Here is a 17400-nt window from a genome sequence, read left to right as displayed (position 1 = left end):
ATCACATAGACTCCCTTTAATTTTGGAAACCAATAGCTGCTATTAAACCCACGTACATTTCCCATGGATGTTATGCACTCCAGCCCGTCTTACTTGTCTATTCGGCATTTATCTCATGGATATTGGTCTATTTTTGCATTTTGGAACATAGCCAATCGAAAGTCAGATATCAACTTGAACCTCAATCGACAGAGTTTCTGATTTCACCACCAAGGGTGGTATGACATTAGAAAACAAGGAAACATAAAAACTCAATCGGAATAATGGATAGGTCGACAGTTCTTGAAAGAAAAATCTCAGCAGACCTTATTCTGCATCTAAGTGTTATTTATAGAAATTCAACTTTCTTTCTGCCACATGGACAATCTCCAGTGCAAGCATTCCAAAGAGCCCTAAATAAAATGTTTAAATATATTTGCATATACCCATTCCAAGGACTAATTAGACTTGACCAATCAGTCTCTGATATAACATGCCAAAAGCGAAGACAACATCCTAACTAGCTCTGTTCAGCTCGTTTACCCTCTTTCATTCTGCCGCCAACCACCTTACTACTAGCCAGCCTCTTAACAGAATGCTCACCAAACACTGAATATTTGCCCTCCACCAAACCCATTATTGTCTTTGTTACAAAAGCTATAGTAAATTGAGAAACTCATCAATAAGGTTTCGTCAAACTGATGAACAGAATCTTGACACTATTCAGTATGATGGCCTTTGTTTCCTCTACACAGCCTTGATTTTGCTAACCTTCATGCTGGCCTCAAGTAGAGATCCTTGCACATGAATACGTGCTAAGAGGACAGAGTAAGGAGTGTTGGAGAAAAAAGGACTAAATGGAGTTGAAGTGGACAGGTCACCCAGTTACCCAGAGAACAGTTCATAGATTGTTTGCTGCTGTGACATCCCTGCCAATGATTCAAAGATCAGAACACACAGAAAAAGTACATTTAACAAGATTTACCATGGGAATTACAGATTGTGGGACAAGGTAACACACAGGGATAGAATAAACTGTATTTAAAATGTCAGTACGGTTATCTGGGTTATAACTGACTATATTCTACAACGTCCTTATACCCTGAACAAATGAACATCAATGGCCAGTTAGTTCTTATACAGGGGAAAATAGACCAGGGGAGACTAACTATCCAGTCAGCATTTGATGTTGAGGTTCTTATTGCTGACCCTCCCCCAAGGTTCAGCCTTGTTGGTGGTCTGCTTGCATCTCTGGACTACATCTCCCCAGCTGTCCTTATCCTCCTCGATCTCTCCTCTGCCTTTGACACAGTCAAACATTCCATCCTCATACAAAGGCTCCACGATACCCTTGGTATCTCGGAACGGGCACTGGACTGGCTGACCTCTTTCCTCACTAACCGTTCTTCCCGAGTCATCCTGGGCACCTTCTGCTCTCCTACTTCCCTCTCCACTTGTGGTGTCCCCCAGGGCCCTATGCTCTCCTCCTGGCTCTTTAACATCACCCTTGCTCTCCTTGCATGCCTCATCTCCTCTTTCTCCTTCAACTTCCAGTGTATTGTATTTGTATTGTTTTATACTTTATATAGTGCCTTTAACCAAAGTGGTCTACAGAGAGCAATTAACTGTACATTAAAATTAGCAATAGAACTCCTTGTTCAGAGTCCAACAGTGTCAATCAAACAGACGACTGAAGTAAGTGAGTTTTTAAAGCAGAGCGAAAAAGAGAGTAAGAGGTGATAGATTAGAGAGATAGAGGAAGAAGATTCCAGTGAAGGGGAGCAAGAAGTTGGAAGGATCCAAAATGAGATGGGGCACGAAGAACATTAAGGGCGGAAAGAACAAAGAGGAGAATAGAATGAGAGGAGAGATGCAAGATAATTAGGGGCAAGACCGTAGAGAGATTTGAAGACTAAACAAAGGAAATTGTACTTGAGCTGGGAATAAAAAGAAAGCCATCCAAGTGAGGCAATAGACGAAGAAATTGAGTCCTGATAAGAAAGAAGACAGAGTGAGTGAATAGAAGAATCGTAGATTGATTTAAGAGGAGCAAGACGTGAGCAGAGAAGACCAAAGATTAGAACAGAGCAGTAGAAGAGTCGAGAAAAAACTAACGAAGATAAAAGTAGCTTCGTGGCGTGAAAAGTAAGAAAAGGGAGAATTTTAAGTATGTTGTAAACATCAAATCGACAGGCGTTCGAGGTAAGAGAGATATGATGAGGGAAGTAAAGATTAGCATCAAAAAAGAGACCGAGATTACGAGCGGTGAGGGAGATGGGGAGATAGGATAGAGGAAAGAAAATAAAAGGAGGAGGAGACAGGGATGGGAGAACATTAGCGGGAAAGAATAGGACTTCAGTCTTTCCTGCATTTAAAGTGAGAAAGTGAGAGATCATCCAGGATTTAATAGCAGTGAGACAAGATGAAAGAGTGTGATGAATATTCGGGGTGAAGGATGCGAAAGAAAGAAAGAAAGAAAGAAAGAAAGAAAGAAAGAAAGAAAGAAAGAAAGAAAGAAAGAAAGAAAGAAAGAAAGAAAGAAAGAAAGAAAGAAAGAAAGAAAGAAAGAGCTGAATACCATCAGCATAGAAGTGGTGTGAAACTCCAAAAGATTAAATAATAGGAGCAAGAAAGGAGGTATACAAAGAGAATAGAAAATGACCAAGGACTGACCCTTGGGGAACTCTGTGAGCGAGAGGAAAGGAAGGAGAGCATTACGACTGCTGGTCAGCCATAGGGTTCACTCATCAAGGAGACAGTGGATACTCTGGATAGCTACTCTAAATGGTTGCTTTAATATCTTCTTAGGTTACAGATCAGATGGCATCAAGTTATTAAGAGATAAAGAGGAATCAAGGATAAGAGCCCACTGTCTCCCACCACCCAGGCTCACATCTTCTAACTGCCTGGGTTGAACCCATTCGAGTACAAACATTCCAACCTCACACTCCACAGTCACAGCCTACATTCTGAAGATGACATCATTCACAGCACTTCACACATACAGGACGTGAACTAACCCCAACAGAGAGGTATTGCCGCCCCAGGATACAGCAAAAGTATGGTTAGATAGGTAGGACAAAAACCAGGATAGAACAGATCCACTTAAACCAAAAGAGGAGAGAGAGTCAAGGAGCAGAGAATGATTCACCATGTCAAAGGCAGCAGATAAGTCAAGAAGAATGAGAACAGAAGACTTTTTGGAGTAAAGAGCTGTTAGGGGAGAGTTAAGTACGGAGGTCAGGGCTGTTTCTGTAGAATGATGTGGGACAGAAACCAGATTGAGTAGGGAGAAGGAGAGATAGATCAGAGATGAATGTTGAGATTTGGGAGTAAACAGGTTGTTCAAGAAGCTTAGAAAAAAAAGGTAGGAGGGACATAGGATGAAAATCTGACACAAGAAGAGGATTCGCTGTGGGTTTCTTCAAGATCGGAATAATGATTGCGTGTTTAAAGGTAGAGGGAAAAGTGGAAGTGGTAAGGCATATATTAAAAAAGGAGGTGAGAAATGGTACCAAAAGCGGGTAGACTTTGGAAATAAGTAAGGAGGGAAGAGGATCGCCAGGGGCAGCGGTAGGGTGAGTTTTGGCCAAAAGAGCAGACACTTCAAAATCTGAGACAGGTGCAAAATTAGAAACAGTAGTAGAGGGTGTTTGAAAGGATAGGGAAGAAGGATTATATGAAGGGGATGATAACATATCCTGGCATAAGTATCCAGTGTTATGCAGCTCTTTTTCAAACTCCCTTGACCCTCTTGCACCCTTCATCATCCCTGACTGCCTATCTGCCATCCAGTCCTGGTGTGCCTCCAAGGATCTCTGCCTCAACGCTTGTAAAACTGAGATCCTTCCCATTGGAACCCCAGCTCCCTCCTTCTTCCTCCTCACTCTTGCCTTCCTCCTTGGGCTCTCCCCCTACACCTTCAACTCAAGTCAGAAAAATTGGAGTCATCTTCAACTCCTCTCTCTCCTTCCTCCCTCACACTCAGGACATCACCAAGAAGTCCCACTTTCAGCTCTTCCTTCTCAAAGGAATTTGACCTTTTCTCACTTCCCCCAGAGGCTCAATGTGACCCAAGCCCTTGTTCTCTCTAGGCTTGACTACTGCAATATCCTCCTCCTGAAACTACCATCTTCCACTCTGCGACCCCTCCATCTAATCCAGAATAGTACAGCAAGACTTATCCTTGGCCTTAAGCGCAGGGTCTGCATCTCTCCTGCACTAAAAAGTCTTCACTGGCTCCCGGTTGCTGCACGGATTAAATTAAAATCCCTCTGCATCATCCACAAGGCTGTCTTGGCCCGGGGAACACACTATCTTCAACTTTATCTTACTAAATACTTTCCCTCTAGACCACTACGTTCCTCTGGCACCAACCCTTTCTGTGTAAAGCATTTTGCTAAACAGAGGGCATGTGGTCGTTCAATTTCCTCAACGGGGTCCCTCCTATGGAATAGCCTCCCACTCCACCTCTGCCTTAAGCAAGATCTTCTCAAATTCCAGAAGCTCCATAAAACATTTCTCTTTTCCTCCTCCTTCCCTTCTTTTCTACTCTGTGAATCCCACAGTTTCTGAATCAGTGTGATGGGCCCTTATGCATCCTTGGACACTGACCTCTCACACCAATTCTGCCCAGCTCCTGTCTATCTACAGTACTTGCATCAGCACACCCTACACCCTGGAGGTTTACACTTACACCTCCAGCGGCCCCAGTCCGTGTAGTACTCAACATTCCAGAACTTCATCTGTGGCTCACCCATGAGCTCGGACTTCCCAGCACTTACCCCCTCTTCCCTTTTCTTGGCTGCACTTGTACGTTCTGAATACTCACAAGGCATAGTAGGTTCGTCCATTCTACCTTTCCCCCCAATGCTCTTAAATATTGTATTTTTAATGTATTTCTCACCCTTGCTCCCTCCCTGCCCTGTGTACCCTTTGAAACAGTATGTTCTTATTGTATAAGCCCCTAACAAGAAAATAATAAATACACATAAATAAACAAATTTCTCCTTGCGAACTGAGCAAGTCTGTGACAGATTAAAGAAGAGTAAAAGTCTTACCTGTGTTTGCCTCTTTATAATAAAGAACGCAAACAGAAATAGGAAATTCTGGAAACTAAGGAATATAACAGTAGAAACACATCTGAAATATCCAACCTTGCTTGCGAACAAGTGGAAGAAATGGGGGGTAAGGAAAAACTGAGCGAAATTTCAAATTTCTTCCCTACAGAAATAATCAAATGCTATAAAGAATGGTGTTCCCCAATTCTTCAGAAATGCTTCTTGTATTTTACCACAATGAGGCACTTTCCAGCTAACTGCAGATTAAGCATTATTGTGTCAATTTCAAGCCCACTGCCTCACAGATTAGTTTAATAGATAAGGACCAGAACGTTTTCACAAAGATCCTACAAAACAAAGTAAGGAGCTGGCTAGAAGAAGGCAGCATCCCATCACCAGTTTAAGGAGGAGTCAGGGAAGGCCTTTCAACAATTGATCAAGCATTAATTTGCCTGATTGACGAATATAGCATCTAAAAGCAAGGCCGACGGTACTTAGTATTTTGGGACTTTAGCCCATCCTTAGATTTAATCAACATGAATTTTCTCTGGCTAAAAATTAAACCTTCTAGGGCTAGAGTAACTATTTCTACTTCTGCTAAATTGACTATATCCATTCACAAATACAGGTGCGTTACAACTTGTAAAACAGTTAACACACTAATTTTACATAGACAGGGGCGTGACACAAGGTTGCTTCTTAACAAATGTCCTGTTTAATATCCATATACATGATTTATGAGAGACTTTGTCAGCTCACCCTTTTTTGGAGGTGTCACAATACCCTAGGGTGAGTCTGATGCAACAGACCCCTTATCTAAACTCAGTGCCACCCACATGGAGTGTGAGGCCAGAGGACGGCCTATGTGGGTGGTCCCATCTCGCTAGGCAGCCTCAGACAGACTACTACACCATCCTGCTACCTCCGCTCTATCCCCTTTTACCTATTTAGTTTCCTTACATCTATTTAATGTTTTTTCCCTACTTAGCGTTTACCCTACTTAACATTGCCTTAGAAAAGCCTATTCCCTACATAACATCCTACTTAATATTAATTAAATATATGCATATTCAATGAAAAAACTTTGTTAAGGGGACGTTATGGTTAAGTTGCACTTATAAAAACCTATGAAATTCAATGAAAAAACTTTGTTAAAGGGAGGTTATGGTTATAAGTAAAACCGAAAACCCCCTGAAATTCGCCAGTTATGGTAAGCTAAGCAACCATAACTCGCGCCACCACTGTGACTAACACCCATGAAACCCTAACACCCATGACATCAAAGATGACATCACAAATGTCATTGATGACATCACTGATGACATCACATATCTGGGCCACTTGTTTTTGTTCACTGACATATATAGGCCAGGTGGTGTTGTTCACTGACAGTCAGAATATTAAAATTGAAAAAGGTGCTATATCTCTAGACATTAACCTTGTCATATGTTTTTTAAGAAATTCCTTAGAGTCTGGTCTCAGCTCATGGTGCACATACATGGGGAAATGAGTAGGCCTCAAACACATAATTAATTTGCATTCATGAAGATAAACTTTGATGTCATTAACATTTTCTGATGATGCTGTTTCTTTCTTCCTTACTTTAGTTTCCCTGTATGTGCCTGTATTTATATGCATTGTGGTTATTCATATGTATTGTTTGTACCAGCACAAGTGTTGTAAGTCTTGAATTGTTAGCTAGTTGTTACATGTTTAACATTACTCAACATTCTGATAAGGTAGCATTCATTATTGTACTATCCAATATTACAAGATTATAAATAGTGTACTTCTATGGTGCATGCTGCAGTCATTGCCTGTGTTTATATATGGTTAGGTTTCTGTATTAACAACACTCCAAAACAATGATTTTAGATGAGTACATTCTTTAATAGATTAAGTAGTTCACAATAGGTTTCCCGATCACCTCTGACATCTTGTTACCAACAATATAAACACAGGGACTTTTCATCAAAATGTATTTCACATGTGATGTCATCAATGACATTTGTGATGTCATCTTTGATGTCCTGGGTGTTCGTCTTAGCAGTGTACGGTGGTAGTGCAAGTTATGGTTGCTTATCTTACCATAACTGGCGAATTTCAGGGGGTTTTTGGTTTTACTTGTAACCATAACGTCCCTTTAACAAAGTTTTTTCGTTAAATTTCATAGGTTTTATAACCATAACCATAACATCCCCTTAACAACGTTTTTTCACGATAAGATTGCGGACAGTTCAGAACTGCATTTTCTACTGATCTAGGAACTTTCAACTTCAAAATTTCCCTTGCACAGCTCCAACACCTATTCCTACTCATTATCCATTAATGATATGATATGATAGTTTATTTATATAGCGCATATACACAACGTGTTTCAAAGCGCTTCAAGGCAAGGGAGGGAAAAAGGGAAAATACAATGACATTCTTACAGGCCATGAACAGTAAGGATGTGAAATTAACTATCGTACTGGGCCTGGCGACATTTCAGATAGTGCAAGAGATAAGACATAGATAAGGAAGGGAGCGGAACAGTGGGAAGTAAATGGAAACAGACAGGCGACTACTCTACTAGGCCTGACAACATTTCTGGTAAAGCCGGAGAAAAACAAAAGGTGAGGGAGAGGGGTACAGAAAGTGTGGGGAGGAACAAAACAAGCGACTATCGTACTAGGCCTGACAACATTTCAGATAGTGCTGGAGGGGAGTAGGGGGCAGTAAGGGGAGTTGGGAGGAGACAAACAAGGTTGCTATCATACTAGGTCCAGGGACAATTCTGATAGAGTAAGTGTATAGAAGAAAGTAAGGGGAGGAGAGAGAAAAAGGGAGAAGGGATAGGAGGAGAAAACAGTGAGTAAGCAATCAAAAAGAGTGGAGAAGCAAGAGGGGGGAGTGAATACAATTGCAGAAGTCAGTAATAACACATAATGTTGCATGCCAGGATACAAGATGAAGATGGGAACAGCATGATTCAGGGCCATCATTTGTCCAAGATGCAAAGGAAGTCCAGCATGAGAGTTGAGAAAGGGTGACGCACCATGAATCAATGAAGTCCATAAAAGTCCAATCCAGCATCGGCCCAAGACGGTGATGGTGAAATCAGAATGTATCAGGACAGACTCCTGCAGAAGTAGGCTGCAGAGTGGGAGCAGGGTAGAAGAATCAAGCAAAACAGGCAACACCTGTGTGTGAGAAGGGGGGCACAAGGGAACATCATGGGGGGACCACAGAGGGTCGGGATGGCCTGTGGGGACAGAGGGTGTGAACACATGTTGGTGCATGCTTACCTGCTGTCTGAGCAGGGGGTCAGGGCCTGGGTCCTCCTGGTCTGAACAAGTACAAACAGGAATTGCCCTTTTCTTTGTCTGCCCTTCTCTTCGGACGCCCGGGCGAGAGACACCCTTGATCTAAGAGTTAAGAGCACGAAGGAAGAGGCAGGGCTAGGAAGGTTTGTGGTGCTTAGGCCAGGTGACCTAGATCCACTTGCACCTGCTTCCCAGTTGCAAAGGAAAAGAGGCTTGAGGGCTCCTTAAGTAGGGAAAGGGCGTCAAGCAGGATGGCTCCAGGTGGGCGGGGCTTGCTAAGTGGTGAAAAAGAGCAGCAACCAGGAAGGCACCAGGTGGGCGGGGCTTAGACAAGGTGACCTAGATCCACTTGCACCTGCTCCCCAGCTGCAAAGAAAAAGAGGCAGGAGGGCTCCTTAAGTAGGAAAAAGAGCAGCAAGCATGAAGGCACGAGGTGGGCGGGGCTTGCTAAGTGGTGAAAAAGAGCGTCAACCAGGAAGGCATCAGGTGACCGGGGCTTAGGCCAGGTGACCTAGATCCACTTGTACCTGCACCTCAGCTGCAAAGGAAAAGAGGCAGGAGGGCTCCTTAAGTAGGCAAAAGAGCAGCAAGCAGGAAGGCTCCAGCTGGGTGGTGCTTGCTAAGTGGTGAAAAACAGCGTCAACCAGGAAGGCACAAGGTGGGCGGGGCTTAGGCCAGGTGACCTAGATCCACTTGCACCTGCTCCCCAGTTGCCTATCAACATTAACAATCTAGTGCACAGTATATACTTTTAGCAAAACTGCTATTTATCTTAAAATGCCATCAGCTAATGCCATCCCACCTCCCCAAGAGCCACCACCACCACTGCTGTAATCAAGAGCATGAGAAACACTGCCCCTCCTTTAGAAATAACAGACGCGCAACATTTTCCCCTGTCCACCTACACGTCCATATTAGTGGTTGGTGTCTGTTTCCTCATTTCCTCCCCACCTTTCGTTCTTAGCTCTCCTGCCAAAAACAAAATACATCCAAAAACAACAAAAGAAATGTTCCTTTAGGAACCACATTTCACAGTTAAAAAATAGAAAAAAAAACAAAACGTATAGACTCCATCTACTTTATATTTCCCAGTAAAGTACATAGGGCCTCATTAGGACCCTGGCAGCCGCGGAATGAACGGTGCCGGTAAGGGACTGGCACCGTTCATTCCGGGCTGCCCTATTATGAGGTTTGCAGCTGGTCCCGCTCTGGAATGCCTGGTCAGACCTGACGTCCTTAGCGGGACCCGCTAGCAGACCAAGATGCTAACAACGGGCCCGTCAGTAACGTGCCCGTTGTTAGCATCCTCCCCATTCCCATTGAGCCCTATCAGGCTCAATGGGAATGGGGATATATTTTTACCGGAGCCCATAAAAGAGCAATTACTGAGTCCGCCAAGGTCGGCATGACCTGGTTATTGCCCTTTTCTGGGCTCCGGTAAAAGATCATTACCAGTGGCAGCCAGGGTCGTAATAGGGCCCAAAGACTCAATAAGAATTTCGAACATTTCCATTTGCATGTTGTGTTCTGCTAATAGGAATACTGTGGCATTCATCCTCCGTTCCAGGGACTGGAACGGTGGATACCGGCCCGGCAGCCCAAGTTATCAGCCCAAGCAAAGTGAGGTGGATAACAAGGTCTCTGGACCATTATCCTCCCTTTTCAGGCCCTGTAATGGGGGATGAAGGCCATTAGCACCCCTAGGTTCCTGAGGCGTCCCGGGGTAGGAAGGAAAGTCCTTTTCTAAGATGGCCACCATTGAAAGGGAAGGCGGGGATCCATACAGGCCCCTCTTCGCTTTCCATGGAGGCCTGTAGAAGGTGAAAAAAGAACCCTATGACCTTATTACCACAAGCAAATTTTTCTTCCCTTTCAAATCTATCCCAATTTCAAATAACTTTACCACAAAGCCAGTCCCAGGTGGACATGGCCATTTTAACCCCATGTGTTGTCCCTCGTGATCATGGCCAGTAGCCAGATTGTCCGGATCATTACCTTATTCCATGACCCGGACAATCTGGCCACTGCCCATGGCCACAGGCTACACCTCAGTCACCAAAGATATATCACTATTTTTTGTTCCTACATTATGAGACTTGTCAAAAAATAAAACACGGGCACATTTGCAAAACCATGCTTTCAGGTCCTTGCCAATGCTCCTTAAACAGGTTTGCTAGAAATCCACCCATGTTTTATTTTTTCAAAAGTGTGAAATGTATGCACTTGAAATTGTCATGTAACCTAGCCCCCACTTGACAAAATCCATTCAGACTTTATGAAAACATTTATATCTAGATCTATAATCTTTTTGCAAACCTTTGTGTAGAATTGTCAAATGGCACCACATTATAAGCCTTTGCAATATTTTGGGACCCCCCTCTAATTTTGCCCCCTCTTGAAAGAATCCCACCAAACTTCCCAAAAAATGTATATCTAGATCTATTATCAGTTTGCCAAATTAAGTGTAGATTCGTCAAATGGCACCTAATTTATAAGCCTTTACATTATTTTGGGACCCCCCTCTAATTTTACCCCTTCTTGACAGAATCCCACCAAACTTTGCAAACACATTTGGAATCAGGTCGGGAATATAATTGCAACATTTCATGCAGTTTCATTGAGTGGTGCCAAAGTTATATGCCATCCAAAAACTGCCCCCAAACATCTGAAGTGTCCCTGAACTAGGACGGTTTGTGAACGTCCGAACTGTTCTTGGACTTTCGCGGCAAGAAAAGACCCATTTTCTTGCTTCTTGCAACCATATTCCATCCCATCCTCATCACCCCTCACCTCCCCAGCGATTATTTGATAAGTTTGACATGTGCAATGTTGTGTTTTTCAACATGTTTTTACCCCAATGTCCGCGGACACCGGCCGCTGTCCGCGAATCCAAGATGGCAGGCGTTTCCAAAAATCTGATGAACTTCATGCTTTTCACAATCCAATCAGTGGACATGTCCGATGTCTGGACACCACGTTGCCCTCTAAGTCAATCGGAGTTCTGTCCATGTACCGAACAGGAATGTGTGTCCGCGAAGCGGACATGGATATCACACATTTTTTTGCGTTATGTTTTGGTCATTTAAAAAAAACTGCTGGACTGATTTACACCAAATTACCAAAAGCACGCTTTTGGGACCAAGCCGCCACTCCTGCCGCAAATTTGGTGAAAATCCGTCCAGCGGCTTGGGCTGTAGGCATGAGCAAAGCTTTTTCCCATTTTGTCTATGGGGAATAATACATTTTGGGACCCCTCCTATAACTTTGCCCCCCTTGCCCAAACCTCACCAAACTTTGCAAAAAAATTCAGAGTGGGCCATATACTTTTTTGCATAGTTTGGTGAGGATTCGTCCAGGGCGGAGCAAAGTTATAAACTGCCCAAAAACTGCTCTTCCTATGGGTTTAGCAACTTAACCATAACTACATGGCTGCTACTGCAGGTTGTTGCAGGGCTGGTGTTGCAGGGCTGGTAGGAGGCCTGACCCCTGGTGTTGCTGGGGTTAGGCCCCACTGTTCATTATTCTAAGTGTCCCCATCCACCACATGGGGCCACCCACAATTACTGTGCTGCCCACGCTACTGCAGTGTCTGGGCATCCCCTTCAGTGAGTGGGGATCCACCTGTGATCACTGCCATGTACACAACCCTTTTTAAGAATCTTCTGGGTAGGCCCCTTGGCTAGGGGAGGGCCCACCTGCACTCACCACTGCACCTGCAGCATTTTCATAATCTTCAGGGAGGACCCGTTTGTGTGGTGGCTGACCCACAACACTGCTGGACTGTGTTCCGCCATTTTCACTTCAGGCAACATCTCCATTGACGTGCAGATGCTGACACAATCACTGCCATGGCGGGGTGCCATCTCAACATCGGGCGGCATCCTCATGGCAACAGGGATGCCGCCTCAGTCACCACTGCTCACCCGTATCCTCTGTTTATTCACTTCACCAGGGCTCCATGACAGACCAGACCAGTTCTTTGTGTCAGGCATGCTTTTAACCCGGGCAGGCTGGCAAGCCAGCCCGGGACTTTTCTTTAGTGAGACGACTCGCCACTCTTCACCTATCGGGCCAGCGCCTGGCTCTCGCAGCCCAGGAGAGCTTTTAGCTAGGCCCACCTCACTGGCAACGAGGTGGGCCAACAGGGGGCAAAGCTGGCCAGCCAGGTTTGGTCCACCATCCTCACACAGCCTTGCCCTGCTGTTCTTCTTTTCAGCCTGGTCAGCCCCATGCATGGTGTAGAGGTCCTTTGTGATCCCTAGGCCCGTCCTGGCTGTCCACTTGGTGGGCCAACACCCGGCACTGCCACAGGTTGGAAAATAGCTTGGATCCCTAGCTCACTGTTTGGGCTGCTCCCCCATGTGCATGGCACAATAATGTATTTATGTCCTGGAGGGACACTCGGGCAGCGGTCCACCCAGTAAGTTATTTCCTTTTGCTTCTCTCTTTCTCTGGTCTCTGCTCCTTCTCTCTTCTTTCAACTGTCCCTTTATAACTGTTTTCTTTAACTGATTTTCTTGTTGAAATCTACACTGGATTATTTTCTTCCCTGCCAAACCAATTCTTTGGCAGGGGAGTTTTAATGCTTTGTTTTCCTATCTATTCTGTCTTTGGCAGTCCTGCCTGGATGGACTCTTCCACAACAAACATATACACAGAAAGGCACAGAGAAATAATAATAAAAAAATCACTAAAGTAAATAAATGCTTTTTATTACCCTTTTGTATGTGGGCCTCATCATGAGTTGGGCGGTATCCCGGTGGTGATACCGCCCAATGCAAATAGCGTTACCGCTACTTGGTCGCCGGATCACAAGTAGTGGCGATGCTGTTAATCCCCATTCTATTCAGAGTCCAAAGCGTTCTATGGGGCATTTCAGGTGCAATTTGTATGCGCTAATAGCGCTACGCTAATTGCGCCCGAAAATGCATGTAAAGTTGGCGCATTTACCCCTAGCTCACAGCTGGGGGGAAATGCTACCAGACTCGAGATTGGGTGTACCCTTAAATGCGGTGGTAAATGCATTATAGGGCTACCACCCAACTCGTGATGAGGCCCTGTGTCTTTATTCCTAGGGTCCCTTAGGGGCAAACATGCAGCCCCTACTAGCAGGCCACTTGGGGCCAAGGGCTAGACTGCGCCTTGCAAAGGGCAATCCGATATTCTTCGGAAGAAGCAGACATTAGATAGACAACATTTGGGAAGAATTTCCATCTTCAACCTTCTTGAACCTCTTAAAAACACAAATAGCCGGCAAGCTGGTTAAAAAAACGAACTTGCTTCTGACACAAGAAAATGGCATGATGAAAGAGTAATTAGTACCTCTCATTAAAAAGAAGAGCCTGCATATAATATGAAAGCAATGAAAGAGGTGAGGCACTTCTGTGGAAGGACATTTTTACTAGATCACTGGAAAAACAAACAAATCTGCGGGTTTCAAGTGGTGAAGAGGCAAGGTGGACTTGTACTTTGCTACGGATGACTATCCTGGAACGAAAAGAATCTAAGTTTAATCAAAATAAAAGGTTGGGATGATCTTTTTGACGTCGACCGGAAGAGTAAAGAATACATTTATACATTTCTTTTTTTTATGCCCATGGTGTCAGGTTGTGACAAATTAACTTCTGTGGTAGCAGTGGTCCAGGGATGAATATCGGTTTCTAAACCATCAATCAGCCCCACACCTCTACTGCACTGGAAGGGATCCGAACAGATTGGAACACATGTCAACTGTAAACCTCCTTATCCAATTTTGGTAACGTAGACGGAATGGTAAGTCTTATCTCTGCAAGGTTGTGGATCATTGGTTACTGCCAACACATCTAAAATACAATTATTACTCAATGATAAAAGGGACTGTCCAGTCAAGGTTGTATTAAAAATATCTACTTTATTATTATTACAACAGACAGTACTAGCACACTACAAATTACAACCCACACTGTAAAGGAACACAGAGGACAGACAGTTTCACAAAGGAAGGGGACGTACTCTGGAAACTGACGGGAGGGTAGTTGATAAAGTAATCAGTCTTACTGTTCAAGGTTATTTGGTTTCAGCACCACAGGGCAAAGGGTTGTAACTGTCTCTAGGGGCCTTCAGAGGAGCACCAGAGGGGCAAAAGAACAATGTACGCAGTGCTTAAGAAGCTCTTGATGCTCAACAGTGTTGATGCAGTTCCAGGGTGCTTTGCAGCTCTTGAGACAGAGTATGAGGTGGGAGACAGCTGTGGGTATCAGGCAGCAGGCAGTAGGCAAGTGATGCTGCATGGACAGCTGCAGTAGGGTCTACACAGCGGCTCAGGGCCAAGAACCATTGTCTCTGTGCTGGTTGGTGGATGTGAAGCACTGGTCGAGGCATCTCGGATGGCTCTGATGAGTGCGGCATGACAACAGTCAGTGGTGCATCCGGTTGTGCTTTGAGGACTCTACTGTCTCCAAAAAAATGTCCTTAAAAGATGGATGCTGGTTGTTGCTTGTATGAGCATCTTCACAGGGCTTGTTTCATCCGTTCAAGGTGGACGGCCCAAAGCTTAGGAGAGTGTTTCAGGCAATAGCCTTGTTCTTAGTTCAGCTACTAAGCACTCTGGCACTTCCCACCCAGGAAGCTTGCTGGCAGAACCTAGCAGGGCTTGCTGTGTGCTGGCTGTGTACCGGTTCTGGAGCAACTGGATGGGTCCTCTGAGTCCGGTATCTCCCTCTGTTCCCTGGGAGATTTTTGGGGGAGGGATTTTGCTTCCCTCTTTGAAATGTTGGCATTCCTTCATTGTCGGAAGATGTAAGGTAGACTGTGCCTTCAGCCTGGGTCCAAATGAGTCCCTCTTCTTACGCCTTTAAAAATTGTTGGATGATCTGCTAAGTGAGGGGTGCAGCCCTCTTTTAAAGCCAAATGGGCCCCAATGATTGGTGCAGGTTAGGCTTTCCTTAATGAGCCAATCCTGGATCAAAACCAATAATCTTCTATTATGTATGAGGTCAGAACCAGAGTGCTCTCCAACAGGAAAGGTAAGGGGTGACAACACATCCCTAAGTTAAATTTGGACACCGGTGCACACTTTTGTCCAAACAATTGAAAGTGTGCAGGGGACGGGAGGATTCCTAGGTAGAATCTTCTTTCTTTCATCAACACATACCTAAGTCCCACCCATCTTCCTGTCTGTTGTAGATCAAAGTGTCTCTCTGGTAAACTGATCCCTCTGTGACTCTTGAGTAAAGTACAGGTCTCCCTTGAAGTTTGTGATCAGGGAAGCCTTCCTGTCTCCCTCAAATCACATACTTCTCCCCTCATACCCCTCTGAAAGGGGTCCGCTCTGCAGGGGTACCTGCGGTAACTGATGGACCCAGAAATGCAATTCACTGCCTTTCATACAGAGGGGTGGGAGCTAGCTTCAAGTTGACACATTGCATCCCAAAGGGGTGTTAACCCCACTTTCCTGTTGTCTGTCTGACAATCAAGCCCCTTCCAGGCTTGCCTCAATTATCTCTCATTAGTATGCACTGCCACCAGCCAGACTAAACAATAGGAAAGCAGATCCATAAAGCCTTTGATATTTTAATGTGGCTGCCCATGGCTGGATGAAGGTATGCTTTCGCCCGTCTTGAGATGCTTTGATGTACCCGTCGCTGTCACATTGAGGCTGAACATGACTAGGGAAGACAGCGCATCTAGGCTGTGTCCTCCCGGAGTACACGTGACTATCAGTTTCGTGCGGTGAGCAGAGAAAAAGTATGTGGAATGTTATGACTCATTTTTGGAGGTCGAACTTCCATAATTCATGTTCATTATCACAAAATCAAAAAGTCCTAGGCAAACACACTCTCCCCGTGGGGATGGTTGAATTCCTAACATGTCCCCCAGCCTCAACATGTGAACCACCACCCTACTCAGGGTCTGGTTCATCATCAAAATGGAAGTACGGGCTGAGGCAATATGTATTTCAATGCTGGGAGCCTGGCTTGTGCTGGATGTCCATATCTAATCCATGTAGGGATATTGGACAACACAAAAGCTTAGGGTTCTCCCATTGCATTGCAATTAACCATCATAGAGACCTGTGGTCCATCAGGATTGTAAAGTGAGACCCAAAGATGAAGGGTTTCAGCTTCTTTATGGCCCACATTATTGCATATGCCTCTTTTTCTACGATAGCCCAGTTAATTTCCCTTTTTGTCAACCTTCCAATGTAGTCGACAGGTTACTCTACCCCTTCAGAGTTCAGTTGCACTAACACTGTTCCAATCCCAAAATCACAGTTGTCTGTCTGGATAATGAATTCCTGACCATAGCCTGGCACTTTCAGAACAGGGACTCTGCACACTCCATCTTTTTAAATCCTGAAAAGAGGTTTGACAGGCAGGGGTCCAAGTTATCTTCTTTGACATCTTCTTGGATGTTACATCATTCAGAGGCATGGCAATGGTCCAATACCCTCTGATGCATGACCGGTAATACCCGGTGAGACTGCGTCTGTGTGGTGGGGATGTCCCAATCCTTCACAGCCTGTACCTTTGCTTCGAGAGGTTGTTTCTTACCTCCACCAACCAGGTGGCCTTGGTAGGTCACGGTACTTTGCGCTATCTGGAACTTTGTGGCCTTGATAATCAGGCCTGTATTCTGCAGTGCCTGAAGCACTTGTTTCAGGTGGGATACATGATCCTCCCAGGTGTGGCTGAACAAAACAATGTCATCTAAATAGGCAACATTGACGTTTTCCAGTCCAGACAAAACCTGGTAAACCATCCTCTGAAAAGTGGCAGCGGCATTCTTCAATCCGAAGGGCATCACAGTGAACTGATAATGTCCTTTCGAGCTTGAGAATGCTGACCTCTCTCTCGCTCTATCTGTCAAGCTGACCTGCCAATACCCTGCTGTGAGGGCAAAAGTACTCATGTACTTGGTAGCGCAGAGTTTGTCAATGAGCGCATCTGCCGAGGAAATGGGTGAGCATCTGTCTTCGTGACAGAATTGAGCCCCCTGTAGTCCACGCAAAAGCAAACTTCAGTTTTCCAACAACTGTTTTTTTTAGGGACCAGGACCACTGGGCTAGACCAGGGGCT

This window comes from Ambystoma mexicanum, chromosome 2q, assembly GCF_040938575.1.
Source record: "Ambystoma mexicanum isolate Mex_15411 chromosome 2q, UKY_AmexF1_1, whole genome shotgun sequence".
NCBI classification, from domain to species: Eukaryota; Metazoa; Chordata; class Amphibia; order Caudata; family Ambystomatidae; genus Ambystoma; species Ambystoma mexicanum.
Note: the sequence above shows the minus strand (reverse complement) of the source record.